General features: G+C 37.5%; 1 protein-coding gene across 4 annotated transcripts in view; it reads left to right on the forward strand.

The window, feature by feature from the left end:
* Il1rapl2 (interleukin 1 receptor accessory protein-like 2) overlaps positions 1-18,316 on the forward strand; it is a 1,532,967-nt gene that overhangs the window by 1,399,170 nt on the left and 115,481 nt on the right.

An 18,316-nucleotide genomic window follows, 5' to 3' on the forward strand; every position in this document is an offset into this window, starting at 1 on the left:
CAGCATGTCTCAGTTTCTGACATGATTAGCAACTCTTAGAATATATGAGGCATGAAATGAACCAGTACCATGACATAGCATGATATTTTATATCTAACAGTCTTTCATCCTTTCTTTACTTCTCACAGTTTGCTCATGTATTTTATACAAAATAAGCAGATATCTTAGTTGTAGTTAGTGGGTGATATAATGAAAATAATATCTGTTCTACATTTCTAGAAGAAGGCTTCAAAACCTATGATTTTATTTTATCTTGGATTTATAGATAATGGGTGACTATGACATTCCCATACATGTACATCATTGTATTTTGCTCAAATTCCCTTCATGACTTAACGTAGCCCTTCCTGCTTCCTCCTACTGATTCTTTCTTAATTTCAAATAGTGACCTCTCTGACTTCATAATTAAATATATCAGGATATATATGTATATATGTATATGTTTGATTGATACAGGATGGTGGTGGTAGCAAATAGTCTCTCAGAAACAATTTGTCTCTTATTGATGGGTGATATATTAGTTACTTTTCTGTTGCCATGAGAAAACACTATCACAATGTGAGTTAAGGAAGATTTTAATTTGTCTTATAGTTCCTGGAAGATTTGGGGTCCTTCTCAGTGGAGGGGGGGTCACAGCAACAAGCAGCAGGTAGGATAGCAGGCGCAGGAAATTGAGAAATCACATATTTTACCACAAGAAAGACACAGAAAGAAGAAACTGGAAGTAGGGAAACAATGTATTATCTCAAAACCTGCTGCCTGCCAATGCTGTAATGCATTTCCCATTAAGCCTGTACCTCCTAAACATCCTCAAAAAGCACCAACAAGCAAGGACTAAGTAGTCAAGTACTCAAGACTATGGGGGTATTTCTCATAAAATCCAATGCAGTTGCAAAACACGAGAGCTTTCCACAGTTTCCCTGAGTGATCAGTGTTCATTAAGAGGAGCCTACAAAATATTTGTCATTTTCTTAATGGCAGTAGACTCGTGAGATTCCACTTACAGACTTCTTTGAGGCAAACACAATGGGGTCACCCTATGAAATACGGGAAAACATATTCTCTTTTACCTAATGATCTCTTTAGCCAAAGGGAATCTCTATCACTTGAACATCTGTTTCTCTGAAGGGACCTGATTAAGATTATTGCTATAAATCTTGGGAAATTGCTTCAATATTAGACTCTGCTTGACATGACATTGTAGGGCTACTCTACTCAAATTACAGGAAATGTAAGATTAATAGCCTTTTCAATAATTATATAGCAACAAATAATGTGTAACTACACAGTGCTTGTAAAAACTGAATTATGATTTCATATTTTTCATTTTCTTCCACTAGTAACAGTATATCAGAAAAACTGCAAGGTACTAAGACCTAATGCTTTAGTGACCACATATTTACTTACTAATAACCAGGTAGGATATATTTTTCTTAAATAATATTTAATAAGTCACACAGTAATTTCATTATTTTTGCTATATATTATGTGAAGCAAACTCCCATTAAAACTCAAATCCATTTAAGGTTGTTGTTATTGTTGATTTTGTTATTGTAGCTTGTTATTAAATTTATATCATATTAAGGAGTTATTTTCTTATATAAAGTAAATATATAAAAGAAATATCATTTCCCTTTTGTTTCCAGATATGTGCTTTGAAATTTTTAGAGGTGTCATTTATAATACAAGGGAAAACTTTCACCAAAATTTTTGTATTGAGAAAAATGTCACTAGTTCTAAGAATTTTTCTTATGTTTTCCTCCTTTCCACTAAAAGTAAATGTTACATCCCACCGGATAATTAAAATTTGCCCGATTTGTTTTTATGAAAAGGTTTTTATCACCTGACATATTTTAATCATATTTTCTTCCCCTAACTCTAACCAGCTCCTCCCTAGCTTCTTACATACCAACTTTATGTTCTTTCTCTCTTTCTCTTTAAAATGAATAAAATACAAAACAAAAGTCAAGCCAATAAGAAAAAAATTGCAAAACAAAACAGAAATAAGCAAAAGCCACTTGCCCCACACACAATGAAATTAACTTGGAGTTGATCAACCACACTTGTCTATGAAGGTTACCCTAGTGTGGTTGTTACAGCCTTCAAGCCTCTATTGAACAAAACTGATTTTTCCTTTGCTTGTAGGTACCAGTTTCTAATAGCTCCTTAGTTAGGATGGGAATATTACCCTTTCATTCCTGTGATTCCATTTGGCATAAACCAATAAACCAATGCAGGTTTTGTATGTGCTGTCATAGTCTCTGTAAATTGATATATAAACCATCTCTCTGGTTGAGTCTTGAAGACACTTTTTTCTGTGAAGTTAGCCATACCTCTGGTTCTTATACTCTTTCTGCTTCCTCTTTTGCATACATCTCAGAGCCCTAGCTAGAGGCATTTGATGAAGACATCGCATTTACAATCGAGTGTCCCTTACTGTGCACATTGTCCAGTTGTGGGTCTCTGTCTTAATTCCAAGCTATTTAAAAAAATAAAAAGAAGTTTCTCTGATTAGGTCTAAGATAGGCAGAGATCTGTGGGTACAGTAATATGTCATTAGGAGATGATTTATTGCTATATCTCTTTTATTCCTAATTATTGTTCCTTTAGAAGAATTTTCCTATAATCCCATGACTGATCTAGTCATAGCCACATTAGCAGTATCATGTATGAGTTTTATGTCACAAAACAGGCCTTAAATCCAATCAAAAAGGTGGTTTATCACACATGGTATGCACTCATTGATAAATGGCTATTAGCCCAAATGCTTGAATTACCCTAGATGCCTAGAACACATGAAACTCAAGACGGATGATCAAAATGTGAATGCATCACTCCTTTAAAAGGGGAACAAGAATACACTTGGCAGGGAATAGAGGCAAAGACTAAAACAGAGACAGAAGGAACGCCCATTCAGAGCCTGCCCCACATGTGGCCCATACATATACAGCCATCCAATTAGACAAGATGGATGAAGCAAAGAAGTGCAGGCAAACAGGAACCAGATGTAGATCTCTCCTGAGAGACACAGCCAGAATACAGCAAATACATAGGCGAATGCCAGCAGCAAACCACTGAACTGAGAACAGGACCCCCGTTGAAGGAATCAGAGAAAGAACTGGAAGAGCTTGAAGGGGCTCCAGACCCCATATGAACAACAATGCCAAGCAACCAGAGCTTCCAGGGACTAAGCCACTACCTAAAGACTATACATGGACTGACCCTGGACTCTGACCTCATAGGTAGCATTGAATATCCTAGTAAGATCACCAGTGTAAGGGGAAGCCCTGGGTCCTGCTAAGACTGAACGTCCAGTGAACGTGATTGTTGGGGGGATGGCAGCAATGCGGGGAGGATGGGGAGGGTCACACCCATAAAGAAGGGGAGGAGGAGGGGTTAGGGGTATGTTGGCTCGGAAACCGGGAAAGGGAATAACACTCGAAATGTAAATAAGAAATACTCAAGTTAATTAAAAAAAAAAGGTGGTTTGTTATTCCTTAACTCTTGGGCCACTATTAAATCTTATAGGCATGCTACTATTATAGCCCACAAGGTTAATAGTTGGGTGAGAACGATGGTCTTCTTTCCATTAAACTAATGCCTATGATAATCAATAAATAGCAAAAAGATAAATTTTCATTTGATTTATAGTTATTTACATTCTAGAACATTATTACACGAAGCTATTGTTTTCGCTGTGAATACTGGTGTATAGGCAGAGGCCATCATGTCATAGTAGCACAAATTTAAGACATGTTCTTCTAGCTGAGTTGCCATGTCTAGCCTCACTGGGAGAGTAAACAGCTAACCTTGCAGAGATTTGAAATGCCTGGATAGAGGAATAGGCAGGGGGCCCTGCCTGCTCAGAAGAGAAGGGGAAGGGAATAAGGGAAGGATTATGGGAGGGAGTGACAGAGATGGGGCAGCGAGCAGAATCTAAAATGAGTAAGTAAAATAAATAAGCAATTATTGAGAAAAGAGAGAGATTTGGAGATTCCACATATGTCTCAAACTAATCCCTACTTCTTAAAGTCCTCTCACCTTTCAATAGCATAAGTGTGGAAGCAAACACTTAACATTTGACCTTTGGGAAATATTCAATCCAATCTATAACAATGCCATAGAATATTTTTATTTACCAAGCATTGCAAGGTGTGCTACACATCCAAAGCTCGAATGATACCCATTTTATATTATTTGAAAAATTCATAATGTCCGTCCTCTTCACCATTAAACTCTAGAGAATAAGCAAAGACATATGTCATTAATAATCTGGTTCTACCAAAGTCAAGTAGTATTTTTATAGCCTTATTTCGACTGTAATAGTTCATATTTCATTATGATTAGTATATTAGACTAAAACACCACCATCTACTGTTAGCGTCTGGAAGATTATTGGGCAAAGGTAGTGACTTGTGTTGTTGAATGATGTCACCTATCTCTACCAGCTAAATACCTCAAACACTTCCCATCAACTACTACAGCACCAATGCTTCAAGGCTTCAGCAAATGTCCCCTGGGAAGCAAAATTTACCCTAGAACTATGTTTCCACCCATACTCCATGAAAAAATTAAATATATGTTCAAAATACCATCCATATCAACCTTGCAATATATTGAAACATTCCTACATGTCATAGCCAATTTGCCAATTGAAACTCTTCCAGAAGAAAACTTTTTATAATGCATACTGTAATACCTGATCTTTTGAAAAGAAGTATAAATACTATCTATTGAGACTAGCCCAAATTGCCCATATACACTTGTATTCATGGCTAACCCATTGGGATTAGACAGCCTATTCAAGAGATCATCTTTGGTAAGAATTGATTCTCTCTCTTTCAGGAAACATTGCCAGCCTACAATTCTTCGTCTATGTGTGAAATCTCATGAAAATTTCTCATATGTTTGTTTTATATATGTAACAATAATTATAATAAAAGTGAGTGGGTGCTGGAGGATATCGGAGAAATGGAATGGGTACAAAAAAGGTAAATTCAGTGTAGTTGTCTATGAAATTCCTCAAGAATTAAAAAAATAAAACGAGGTACAAATAAATACTTTCTATTATATTCTGAACCTCAGATCCTCATCTAATATCAAAGCAGATCATTTAATCAAAACTGTGAATCAATTTTTCTATGATTAGTGACCCAAGCCAGAAGATGTCTATAATCACAAAATGAGTAAACAGTGAAGCATAAACCAATAAACACAAATACTACATTAACATTTTCTCAGTAACATTCAACACCAAAACAACATATTGATAATTGAATTAATAAATTTAGTGTAAACAAGTGACAAAAATCCAAAATTTATTGAAAACTCTCAAATACTTGGGTATTTCTCTTTAGACTCTAGAATCTTGCCATTGCTTTCCTTACCTTTTTTGTCTACCAATATGCTTAATAGTTTATACTGGAGACATAGTTTATACTATAGGGTAAGAACCATGGTGGAAAGAGTTAAGAGAAAGACTCTGATATGTGAGTATGTTCTTCCTCTCAATTACTGTGAAGAATACAAAGGAGACACCCAAGTCTGATAAAAAGAGTATACCTGGGAGTAGTTAGCTAAAGCAAAATGGACTGGCTCTGACTGTTGCCTACCTTTCGATCCCTTTCCCCTAGCTAGGGTGCCTTGTCTGGTCTCAATGGGAGAGGATATACTTAGTCTTGATGTGCTTAGGACGTGATGTTCCAGGGAAAGTTGGTACTCTTGGGGAAGGAGGAGGGGGGGCACCTCTTCTCTGAGGAGAAGGGGAGAAAGGATGGGGGTAAGGGTGTAAGGATGGGACTGGGAGAAGAAGGGGGAAGGGAGTTTATATACAGGATGTAAAGTAAATAAATAATAAAGAAAAAAGTACTCTTTGTCTTTGTGTGTGCCTGCCTGCATGTGTGTGTGCTTATATGATTAGATGCTTTTTGCTCAGTTTTTATGTTTAATGCCTTAATGTGTTTTTGTTTACATTTAGGATTATGTTGTTTGTTTGTTTGTTTGTGTGTTTGGAGACAGAGGGATGGAGGGAGAGAGAGAGAGAGAGAGAGAGAGAGAGAGAGAGAGAGAGAGAGAGAGAGAACACTTCTGTGGGTAGCGAAATGATCTGGGAGGAGAAAGAATAGGATCAAAATACTGCCCATTTAATTTTGTTCATATATTTATGTTTAAGGCTGACTGTTTGTAATCAGATAACCTATGAGAGTTCATATCTGGTGAAAACTTATTCTATCCTTTCAGCATTAATTTTCTGCATAAAATTCTTCATCTATTGGAGATGCACCGTTAAAATAAATAATGAGCCTTGAAAGTGTCCTTTTCGCCACCTAAGAGATAGAAAAAGTGTGTGTGTGTGTGTGTGTGTGTGTAAACTGAATAGTGTATTAAACAAACACTCTAATGTATTCTTGTACAAAAAAGCAAATAAAAAATATAGCAACCATGAAAAAGGGTGATCAAAATGAAAAAGGGGGTCAAAATAATCTTCCAAATGTGTCAAACAGAAGATTCTAGGAAAGTTTCTCAATATCCTTAGCATGTGATATACTAATTTTTAATTAACCTATATAGCCTCTGATCTCCTATATGTGCTTAATATATAAAACTGTACTGAAATATGAATCACAACAAAATCTAACTCTAAATGACACCTGTGTCTCTAAGTTATGATATACATTATACATCATGTCTGAGAAAACACTTATTTTTTTGCCGTGTTTTTAAATATTTGAATCATGAAGATCTTTAGTAAGAACACAGTGCTGTTCTGAGCCCAGGAAGGTAAGTGAAAACTACATATACTATCAAAAGATCATTTTCCAAATAAAGGGGATTTAAAATGGGTTTCCTCTACCATTCTAGGACATTTGGCTAGGCCACAAATTAACTTAACACAATGTAGATTAATTAATAAGAGAAAAAATAAATTCCATTTATTCACATGGGAATGTCTCAAGGAATAGTTTGATGACTAACTTACATTGTGTCCTAGGCTACAAAGGGAATAGGGCCTTTGGGATTCTGGAGGAATGTGGTAACCTATTATGAAGGAAGGAAATATATAGGAAATAAAGTTGTTTTTGTTATGCAGATTAAGAGCCTCCCAGGTGACAGAAGTTGCCTAGAAACAGTTCTCAAAAGAAAAGCTGATATAGCTACAGTATCAAGCTTCGGTCTCCTTTCCTGTGATTCAAGTTAATTTTCATTGATCTAGAATATTCCCAGGGAGGGAATTCATGACAATGCTATTCCGTTTGGAAGATCCCTCTTTAGGCAACTGAGAGAAGCTCAGAAAATTCTCTCACTGTATTCTGTTTTCCTCAAGTGCTCTGGGTTCAAAAATAGCATATTAAAGCATCAGGTTATTGTATATCATTCATGAAACATCAGAAGAAGATAAATTTATGCTTTTCTTCAGACATTATGTATCATATGAGCAAGCAAGAAAGATGTTCCAGACCTTAGTTCCCCCAACCCGCACTCCCCCCAGTCCCAGTTTTCTAATTTCCTTCTCCCCAAGATCAACTCTTCCTCTATTTCCCAAAAAGAAATGTTTTTAAGAATTAAAGGTACATTAAAATTAATTCTAAGTAGAGACTTTGTAAAGAATATAGCACCTGCAATGATGGCACCTGAGTAATCAATCCCATGCTGGATAATCTGAAACCTGGAAACTCCAAGATACAAATAGCATCCTTAGACCACTTTTAGTCTGGAGGTCTCTGTTCCCAACAATAATTCTTCAAAATACCAAATATAGGTTGAGTCCCCACCCCTCATCAAGGAAATGTTCTTTGCAACAGATACAGACTGTTACAGAAAACCACAACCAATCACAATATAGAATTGTGGAGCCTGGTCCCAATGGATATATCTACAATGCATTCCCACACTTAAGGCTCAAGGATCATTTTATAAGAGAATGTTGTAAGTTTGTAAGAGCCTGAGGGACTGGGAGATTGTGTCTCCTAGGGATCCATAAAGCCTCACCAACATGAGTGCACAAACATGTGCTGAACAAGGACAATAACAATAGGGGCCTATGAGGATTCAATTCTATACATTGAACTGCAGACAGCTAAGGAATGCTGAGAGCAGAAGAAATAGTCTTCCCCAGGGAAGGGTACACCAACTGGTTATCCAGTAGCCATCCCTGTAAACACATATATTTGTATCATTTTACAGACTGAGCAGCTATTAGAATTTTGTGTGTGTGTGTGTGTGTGTGTGTGTGTGTGTTCATAACAACCATTAATTTTAAAAATGTGGCCAGGAATTTGAAAAGAAGACGAGGAATTTATGAGAGGGTTTGGAAGGAAGAACAGGAAGGGAGTGTTATTATATTATAATCTCAAAACGTAAAAGAAATATTTTAAAAGTCTGGACACTTCTGAATTACGGTGATTAATAGTATAACTCTCAGTTATAATCTGTAGGGTCTTAGAGCCTGAGAACTCAGGGCACTACTGTTTCATGTGGTCTAAATCCTCCAGTCCAAAGGCCATGAGGCTGGAATTCTGTTATTCCAGGAAGCAGAAAACCTCTTCCAGATAAGAAAGACCAAAAGAGTGGGGGTAGAGGGAAGAACAAATTCCTTTATTTGCTTTCTCTTTACCCTGAATTGTTTGGATGGTAATCATTCACAATGAGGACGGATCTTCCCACTGTGTCCACTAAGATTCTGATCTAACCTCTTCTCGGAATACTCTTAACTGTCGCAATTCCTTAGTTCTGTCAAACTAACCCCTAAACTTAAGAGGCACAGAGCAAAAGTAGTTTTTTCTAGGATGGGGGAGGCCATCAAATCTCTACCAGAGAGGATAGAATGTGCCTATTACTTCTATATAATTTGCAAGTAGTGACAAAATAACTCAGAAAATTAATCAACTCAGAATCAGACAAACCTGTAGAGTGCACTACATATTGTGAGATCCTATTGGAATATAAACATTTTTGAACAACAACAGGAACAAAAAGAATCATTTCTTTTAGATTAAAATCCAATCACGAAGAAAGGTTAGGTTGTTCACAAAATTAGATTTGTCTCATTAGATTTGATGTAATTATTCAGTAGGTGGGGAAAGTATGTTAATTTATATTTATAGTATAAACCTTTTTATTTTTTAAATGTTTTTAATAAAAAGAGAATCACACCACTTTCCCCTACACTTTACTACCTACAGCATTCCCCAGGTACCCTCCCACAGTCCCAAACCCGCTCTCAAACTGCTAGCTCCTTCTATTTATTATTATTCACACACATCCAACACAAATACAACTTACACTCTCCATTTTTTCATATTGAATAAAATATATCCCCGAAAGAGATTAATTCCTTGACTCTCAGCAGTAGTTAGTTGTCTATATTCCTTTAGTTTGTAGTATGACACTAGCATGGTATTGATATTGATATTGCCATTGTTCTTGTCTTGCTTATGCAGCCATTTCTAGGAGAGATTGCCCCATAGCAGGGTTGCTTTACATTCTAATATTTTGTCTCTTACAATCTTCCAGCCCATTCTTCTTAGATATTCCCTGGGACTATGGGCTTTCCTAAGTATAAAGAATTCTAGACTAGGTTTTACATATTTTAGACTGTTATGTTTTTATTCTTAAATGTATATTATGCCTACATGTAAATCTGTATACTATATATGTGCCCGAGACACGTGTAAGGCAGAAGAGGGCATCAGATCACTTGGATCAGGAGTTATGGATGGTTGTGAAGTACTACGTGGTTGTTGAGAATCAATCATAGATCATTGCAAAGATAGCCAACAATCATAGCCATTGCTCCAGCTTCATAGATTTTACTTTAAGATTAATTCCTATTTATTTGTATCTGACTGTGTAGATATATGCCACATGAATGGGGGTATACTTAGTGTCCAGAAGGGGTACAAGATCCCCCAAAGCAAGAGTTACAGACAGTTGTGACCTGCCCAACATAGATGCTGGGAAGTAAGCTCAAGTACTCTAGAAACGCTGTAAACATCATTTACCACTGAACTATCATTTCAACCCAAGGCTGGACTTTTTAATTGGCATCTGATAACTTGTGACCCCAAGACTATGAAACAAAGGGATTTTCTTCTAGTGCCTATAATTTTGTTAAGATTCCTTTCTTTTTCAATGTACTTGATATAGCTTAAGGATTTATACTTACTGTGAAATGGCCTTGTTCACTTGTCTGGATGATTTAGAACACTGGAAGCCAGGTACTATTGCTTTCCTCTAGCTTTGGCTTTGTAAGTTCAATGTTAGTGTCATAAAGGCAAATTGTCATATTGAAATGAAAAGACATAATTTTTAAAATACAACAGACATGGTTGCATGACTGTTTCTAATTATGTCCAAGTAAAAGAAGGGCATATTTTCATTGAACCTATTCGGATAATCGCATTGTTATGAAAATCAGAATATTTAATAAAAATATAGATTCTTAGGAGTCAGACAGGGTGAGCAAACTATTAGTGATAAATGTTACACTTCAATGAAAAAGAGCAGAACCTGTTAAGCTAATGGTGTCTTATAGCACCAGGGGCCCAAAAGTAAAAAACATTTCCTTACCTATTTTATGGGTCATAGACACTAATCCTACAACAAAAGGCAAGCTAAAAAAAAAAAAGCATAGCAAATCTTCTTGATTGTAGTATTTTATGGCATGCAGGACTTAAAAAGTCAAACACCAGGAATGGAATATACATTTTAAACTAATTAAATTTTTCTTTTACACTTTAGTGTATTTATATAATGCATTCTAATTACTGTCTCTGCCATGCTTACTTATCTCCCTTAGATTCTTGTTATTTCTGCCCCCATAAACATTTTTCTCACTGTCATGCCTTTCTATTTTGTTTTCTGACCCACTACATTGAACCAGGATCATGGATGTGACAATAGGCTTAGAATTATCTAATGGAGTACATTGGGCTCACCAGTAGGTATACACCTGAAACAAAATCTCCCAACTCCCAGTACCCATCAGTGTAGCAGGGAAAAGTCAATCCCATGAGTACCTCCATCATCCATGATTAATGGCTAACAAAGGCTAATCTTTTGCAGACTCAGCATAGGTAAAACAGTTCTAAAACTTTGTGATTCTAATAGCTATTAGTTATTTAGGGTTGGTCACTCAGTCATTTCGTATTCTTAGTAACATGAGCACCAATGTCTTTCTGTATTGACTACTGTTTTTTTTTTTGTCCTCCATATTTATTAAATTGGGTATTTCTTATTTACATTTCAATTGTTATTCCCTTTCCCGGTTTCCAGACCAACATCCACCTAACCCCTCCCCCTCTCCTTCTATATGGGTGCTTCCCTCCCCATCCTCCCCCTATTACCGACTTCCCCCAGCAATCACATTCACTGGGGGTTCAGTCTTGGCAGGACCAAGGGCTTCCCCTTCCACTGGTGATTTTACTAGGATATTCATTGCTACCTATGAGGTTGGAGCCAGAGTCAGTCCATGTATAGTCTTTGGGTAGTGTCTTAGTCCCTGGAAGCTCTGGTTGGTTGGTACTGTTTTTCATATGGGGTCTCAAGACTCTTCAAGCTCATTCAGTCCTTTCTCTGAATCCTTCAACGGGGGTCGCATTCTCAGTTCAGTGGTTTGCTGCTGGCTTTTGTCTATGTATTTGCCATAATCTGGCCATGTCTCTCAGGAGAGATCTACATATGGTTCCTGTCAGCCTGCACTTCTTTGCTTCATCCATCTTATCTAGTTTGGTGGCTGTATATGTATGGGCCACATGTGGGCCAGACTCTGAATGGGCGTTCCTTCTGCCTCCGTTCTAAACTTTGCCTCCCTATTCCCTGCCAAGGTTATTCTTGTTCCCCTTTTAAAGAAGGAATGAAGCATTTGCATTTTGGTTATCCTTCTTGAGTTTCATGTGTTCTGTGCATCTAGGGTAATTCAAGCATTTGGGCTAATAGCCACTTATCAATGAGTGCATACCGTGTGTTTTTCTGTGATTGGATCTCACTCAGGATGATATTTTCCAGTTCCATCCATTTGCCTATGAATTTCATAAAGTCATTGTTTTTGATAGCTGATTAGTATTCCATTGTGTAGATGTACCACATTTTCTGTATCCATTCCTCTGTTGAAGGGCATCTGGGTACTTTCCAGCTTATGGCTATTATAAATAAGGCTGCTATGAACAGAGTGGAGCATGTGTTTTTGTTGTATGTTAGAGCATCTTTGGGGTATATGCCCAAGAGGGGTATAGCTGGATCCTCAGGTAGTTCAATGTCCAATTTTCTGAGGAACCTCCAGACTGATTTCCAGAATGGTTATACAGTCTGCAATCCGACTAATGATGGAGAATGGAGGAGTGTTCCTCTTTCTCCACATCCTCACCAGCATCTGCTGTTCTCGAAGTTTTTGATCTTAGCCATTCTGACTGCTGTGAGGTGGACTCTCAGGGTTGTTTTGATTTGCATTTCCCTTATGACTAATGATGTTGAACATTTCTTTAGGTGCTTCTCAACCATTCAGCATTCCTCAGCTGTGAATTCTTTGTTTAGCTCTGAACCCCATTTTTTTAAATCTTTATTAACTTGAGTATGTCTTATTTACATTTCGATTGTTATTCCCCTTCTCGGTTTCCATGCCAACATCCCCTTAACCCCTTCCCCTCCCCTTCTGTATGGGAGTTCCCCTCCCCATCGTCCCCCCATTACCGCCCTCCCCACAACAATCACATTCACTGGGGGTTCAGTCTTGGCAGGACCCAGGGCTTCCCCTTCCACTGGTGCTCTTACTAGGCTATTCATTGCTACCTATGCAGTTGGAGCCCAGGGTCAGTCCATGTATAGTCTTTGGGTAGTGGCTTAGTCCCTGGAAGCTCTTGTTGGTTGGCATTGTTGTTCATATGTGGTCTCAAGCCCCTTCAAGCTCTTCCAGTCCTTTCTCTGATTCCTTCAACAGGGGTCCTATTCTCAGTTCAGTGGTTTGCTGCCGGCATTCGCCTCTGTATTTGCTGTATTCTGGCTGTGTCTCTCAGGAGAGATCTACATCCGGTTCCTTTTGGCCTGCACTTCTTTGCTTCATCCATCTTATCTAGTTTGGTGGCTGTATATGTATGGGCCACAAGTGGGGCAGGGACTGAATGGGTGTTCCTTCTGCCTCCGTTCTAAACTTTGCCTCTCTATCCCCTCCCAAGTGTATTCTTGTTCCTCTTTTAAAGAAGGAATGAAGCATTCGCATTTTGGTCATGCTTCTTGAGTTTCATGTGTTCTGTACATCTAGGGTAATTCAAACATTTGGGCTAATGACCACTTATCAATGAGTGCATACCATGTGTGTTTTTCTGTGATTGGGTTACCTCACTCAGGATGATATTTTCCAGCTGAACCCCATTTTTAATAGGGTTATTTGTCTCCCCGCAGTCTAACTTCTTGAGTACTTTGTACATTTTGGATATAAGGCCTCTATCAGTTGTAGGATTGGTAAAGCTCTTTTCCCAATCTGTTGGTTGCCGTTTTGTCGTAACAACAGTGTCCTTTGCCATACAGAAGCTTTGTAGTTTTATGAGATCCCATTTGTCAATTCTTGATCTTAGAGCATAAGCCATTGGTGTCAGTCTAATGTCTCCATGGAAGTGGAATAACAGACAATACACTTGGATTCACAGAGTACACATTGATAATTTTGATTATCATAGTAATAATGTAAAAACAATTTAAAAATTACTGTGCCATGTATTTGCTCAAGAGTCATTTGGACTCTATTTACCTGGGTTCACTTCTATAAGTCTATTCAACTTCATCCACAAATCTGATCATTTTTGGTAATTGTTTCCTAGGCCTCTCTATCAACTTCCTTGGTTGTTGTTTTGTTTTTTTCTTGGTTTGTTTTATCTTTAAAAAGGTTATAAGCTCAGAATACCTAAGACAGAAATTCACAGATCATATGAAGCCCAAGAAGAAGGAAGACTAAAGTGTGGATGCTTCAGTACTTCTTAGAAGGGAGAAGAAAATACTCACAGGAGGAAATACAAAGACCAAGTTTGGAGCAGAGACTGAAGGAAAGGCCATCCAGAGACTGCCTCACCTGGGGATTCATCCCATGTGCAGCCACAACTGGGGATGCCAATAGGTACATCTGACAGGAGCCTGGTATAGCTGTCTCCTGAGAAGCTCTTCCAAAGTCTGACAAATACAGAGGTGGATGCTCCCAGCCAACCACTAGACTGAGAACGGGGTTCCTAATGGAGCAATTAGATAAAGGACTGAAGGAACTGAAGGGGTTTGCAAGCCCATAAGAACAACTATACCAACCATCCAAAGCCCCCAGGGACTAAACCACCATCCTAAGAGTACACATGTAGCAGAGGGTGACCTCGTTGGGCACCAATGGGAGGAGAAACCCTTGGTCCTCCCAAGGCTGGACGCCCAAGTGTAGGGGAATGTCAGGGCAGGGATGTAGGAGGGAGTGAGTTGTTTGATGGGGAAACACCCTCATAGAAGAAGGAGGAGGGAGGATAGGATGGGGGTTTCTGAACCAAGTAAAGGAGGTCATGCATTTGACAGGGAGTTGGGGAAGAAAGGGATGGAGGGAGGGAATGAATGGAAGATGAGGTAATTATATTTTAATTGAAATTTAAAACACAAAGGAGAAATATAGATTCAAACAAACCCACTTTTTATAATCACACCAAGAGGAAAGTAAGTATAAAATCCAGTGTTGGATAAAGTTTCTTTAGGAGGCTGTGGCTTATAAAGCCTGACAGAAATAAACCTTCTTGAAATGACATTTTGTTTCTATCTCTTTGTTTTTCTCCTTGGAAGAATTTGTGAACTAAGGAAGCTACGAACCGCCAAAGTTGGGAAAGGTTCTCTTTATTTCTTAAGTGCTATTATATTTTGAAACTAGTTTCCTTAGCAGTTGTTTACCTATGCCACTACAGAGTATCATGAAAACTGCAAACACAAATTTAATAAGTGATGCTTTTCTTAAATGAATAAAATTTTGCTTCTAAGTGCTGCTACTTAGAATGTCCATATAAAAACAGGTATAATCTATGTTGGTCTCAATTTCTATATATAATAATATAACATTATATTATTTATCAATACATAAGTAAAAGAGGATAGCAACAAAATCTGTACTTTATTTTCAAGAAATTGTATGTCAGATCCCAAGTAAACTATCACACTGGAAACTATTACTCCACCAAATACAGAGTGTCATCTAATACGTGATATATAGTGTATATGTGGGTAAATAGAATTATCTTATAGATCTTCTCTAACATTAAAAAATGTAGCCAGCATAAGATTTATAGGATATGTTCAACAAATGATACTCACCATCATTTATGGTCATGGGTGATTTTAATAATATATTGTGATATATACGCAAGTACATGATTATTTAAACTAAGAACATTTAACTTCCACTGTGTTCTCTCTTTGGGAGTACAAAACAGGACTATTAACTATAGTCACTATGTCATGTAATTTATGTTTTGAATATCTTCCCCATCTAACTGCAACCTTATTTTCTTTGATTTTTTTAACTGCCTTGGAGTTTTTAAACAATAATAGAGAGAGAAAAATGAAAGAGACTTCTTGATACATTTTGTCAATGCATAAAAGCTTCTTTTTTCTTCAGGCTCCCTATAAGTTAAGTATTTCTTTTTTTCCTCCCCCACTCCCAAAATTAAGTATTTCTAGTAATTACATAAAGGCAACAGCTTATGGAGTTTTACTGTATCAAGTATTATGTTGTGCTTTTTGCCTCATCCCACTGAATTATCCCAAAAGCATTATACAGTGAACAATATTACCTTTATGATTTTATATATGAAGCTATTACATTGGCCAGATAGATGATTTGAGCAAGCATACACAGTTAGAAAAATGACCAAGCCAGGAATCAAATACAGAATTCAAACCTGCCTGATTCTAACGCCCCTACTTAATCAATTAGTTTTATGCCTATAAATCAATGTACACAGACAACTTATCTCAATAGTAGTCTATCTAAGTTCAGTAAGAAAATTAAAGCACTAAGTATTATACCCCAATTAAACCTTTACAATTACTGAATATTCATTGTATGACCAGGGCTGTGGAAAGATATAAAGGCAGGCATGGTTCCTTTCCTAAAGGAGTTCATAATCTCATCAGAGAGATAAGGAGAGCACATAAATCAACTAGGGATTCATAGTTGACTGAATAAAAGCATCTGGCTAAGTTTGTTGTTTATCTTGAGCCACATGAGGCCCCAGCTACATAAATCAGTGAGCAAGGAAAGATAGGCGGGCCAGGAACCAGGACGAAGGGTATGGGCATGATTCCAGGTGACCTGCGATCGTCCACGTACATCATATCTAAAAAAGATATACTGTCTGAAGAGATGTGCTTCATTTAGATTATGGCAAATAGCCAAAGGGTCTCCATCTGGTGTTTAACATCAAAGCAGATAAAGTGTTTATAAGCGGGTCGTTGATGCTGAGTGAATATGAAACAGTACATCCAATCTCTAAGGATTAAGAGTTGAGAACCTGCCAAAACTTTAGGAAAGGTACCATGGTCTTAGCCAAAGGAACTAGAGTTAAGCTGTATCTCATCATAAAAGTTGCAAAAATATGATCAACATAGCAGAAAATATAATTGAACTTGAGACACACCAGGACACTTGAGCCTTGCCTCGTGAATCCTATACACAGTTCCACTCTCTAGTTTCCATTGATTGAGCCAAGGGAACATAACTGAGAGACCCCAAGATCCAAGTTTCTGGAATTCAAATTTATCCATAATCAAATATTTATTTTGTGTGGCCTAAGGGAACATAGTTAGCACAAAGTGAACCATGATTTAAGTAAAGAGAGGAAGACAAGGTTCTAGACAAAAGTATTGCATTCAAATGTCTAAGTCTGAAGCTTGCCGTGGGACCATTAGTGAGAGGAACAACTAATAAATGCTAAAAAATATGTAGGAACAAGCTGAACTTGTGCAAGTGGGGTAGTGTAGGAGCCCAGCATTAGTGTGATTGCGGCTCAGTAGCTGGAAGTTACAGTAGATGTGCTCACGTGGGAAGATAAATTCCAGCTGCCCTCATGTATGGCATATACTATCTTAATGTGCTCTCCTGGCGTCAGAACTAGTTTCAAAACTGAAATGACTTGTAAAACTACAGGAACAGAAATATACCGAGAGACTAGTTGATGATGTCTTGCTCATATCTACCTACCAGTGATATTTTTAGTCATGTGCAAATAAATAGTATTCTGATGAATAAAGTTTTGTATTTCATCTAATCATTTGTGAATTTGAAGCTATTTTAGTCATTATTTTTCTTTACAAACCACATACTGAAAATAAGAAAGGTGGGATGTGGAGGTGCCTTAGTATGTAAGAGTACTTGCTCCATAAGCATGAGAACCCAAGTTCAGATCTCCAACACTCATCCTAAAAGCCAGGCATAGTTGGACTTGTAACTTTGGCATTAATGGAAGTGGTGATAAAGACAAGAGGATTCCTGGCCTTTCTGATAAACCAGCTACATTAATAATAATGAGGTCTAGGTTCAGTGAGAGACTCTGTCTTCAGGGAAAATGGTTGTAACTGATATAAGGGGACATATAAGATCTTCCTCTGGCCTCCACGCATGCTTACAAAGACCATGTATACCTATAAATGTACACACACAGACACACTCTCTCACACATGGACACATACACAGTAGTGTTTTATTTTTGTTTTCCCTTTCTTTTCTTTCTTTTTTCTTTTTTCTTCTCTTTTCTTTCTTTCACTGGCATTCTTTTTGCTGATGTGGGGGGGGGGGGACTCAAGACAGGAGTTCTTTGTGTAGGCTTGGCTGTCCTGGAAATCAATCTGTAGATCAGGATTGTCTCTAATTCACAGAGATTTGAGATCTTCCTGCATCTGCCTCCCAATTGCTAGGATTTAAAATGTGCATTACAACTGTCTGGCAAAAAGTGGTGATTGTATTACTACTTTTATATCACTATGATGAAAAACATGACATTGATTGGCTCACATTTTCAGAGGGGTTTGTCCATGATTGCTTGGTACCAGGTACTTAAACAAACAAACATTATAGAGACAGGCTATGGTGAAAGGCTTTCTTCTTCACAAAAGGAACAAAGAGAGAGACAAGACGGAACCTTGAACAAGATATGCCAAATCACCTACCACCAATGGTCTAGCTCCTCCTGTTTACTCTTATCTCCTAGTTTTCAGAATAACCCCCACAACTACCTGGGGGAATAAACATTAAAACGAAGAAGCAGACAATACTCGATCTGTAACTGTAAAGCAGAAATTCTTGACATTGATG

The sequence above is a fragment of the Rattus norvegicus genome, chromosome X (assembly GCF_036323735.1).
Source record: "Rattus norvegicus strain BN/NHsdMcwi chromosome X, GRCr8, whole genome shotgun sequence".
NCBI classification, from domain to species: Eukaryota; Metazoa; Chordata; class Mammalia; order Rodentia; family Muridae; genus Rattus; species Rattus norvegicus.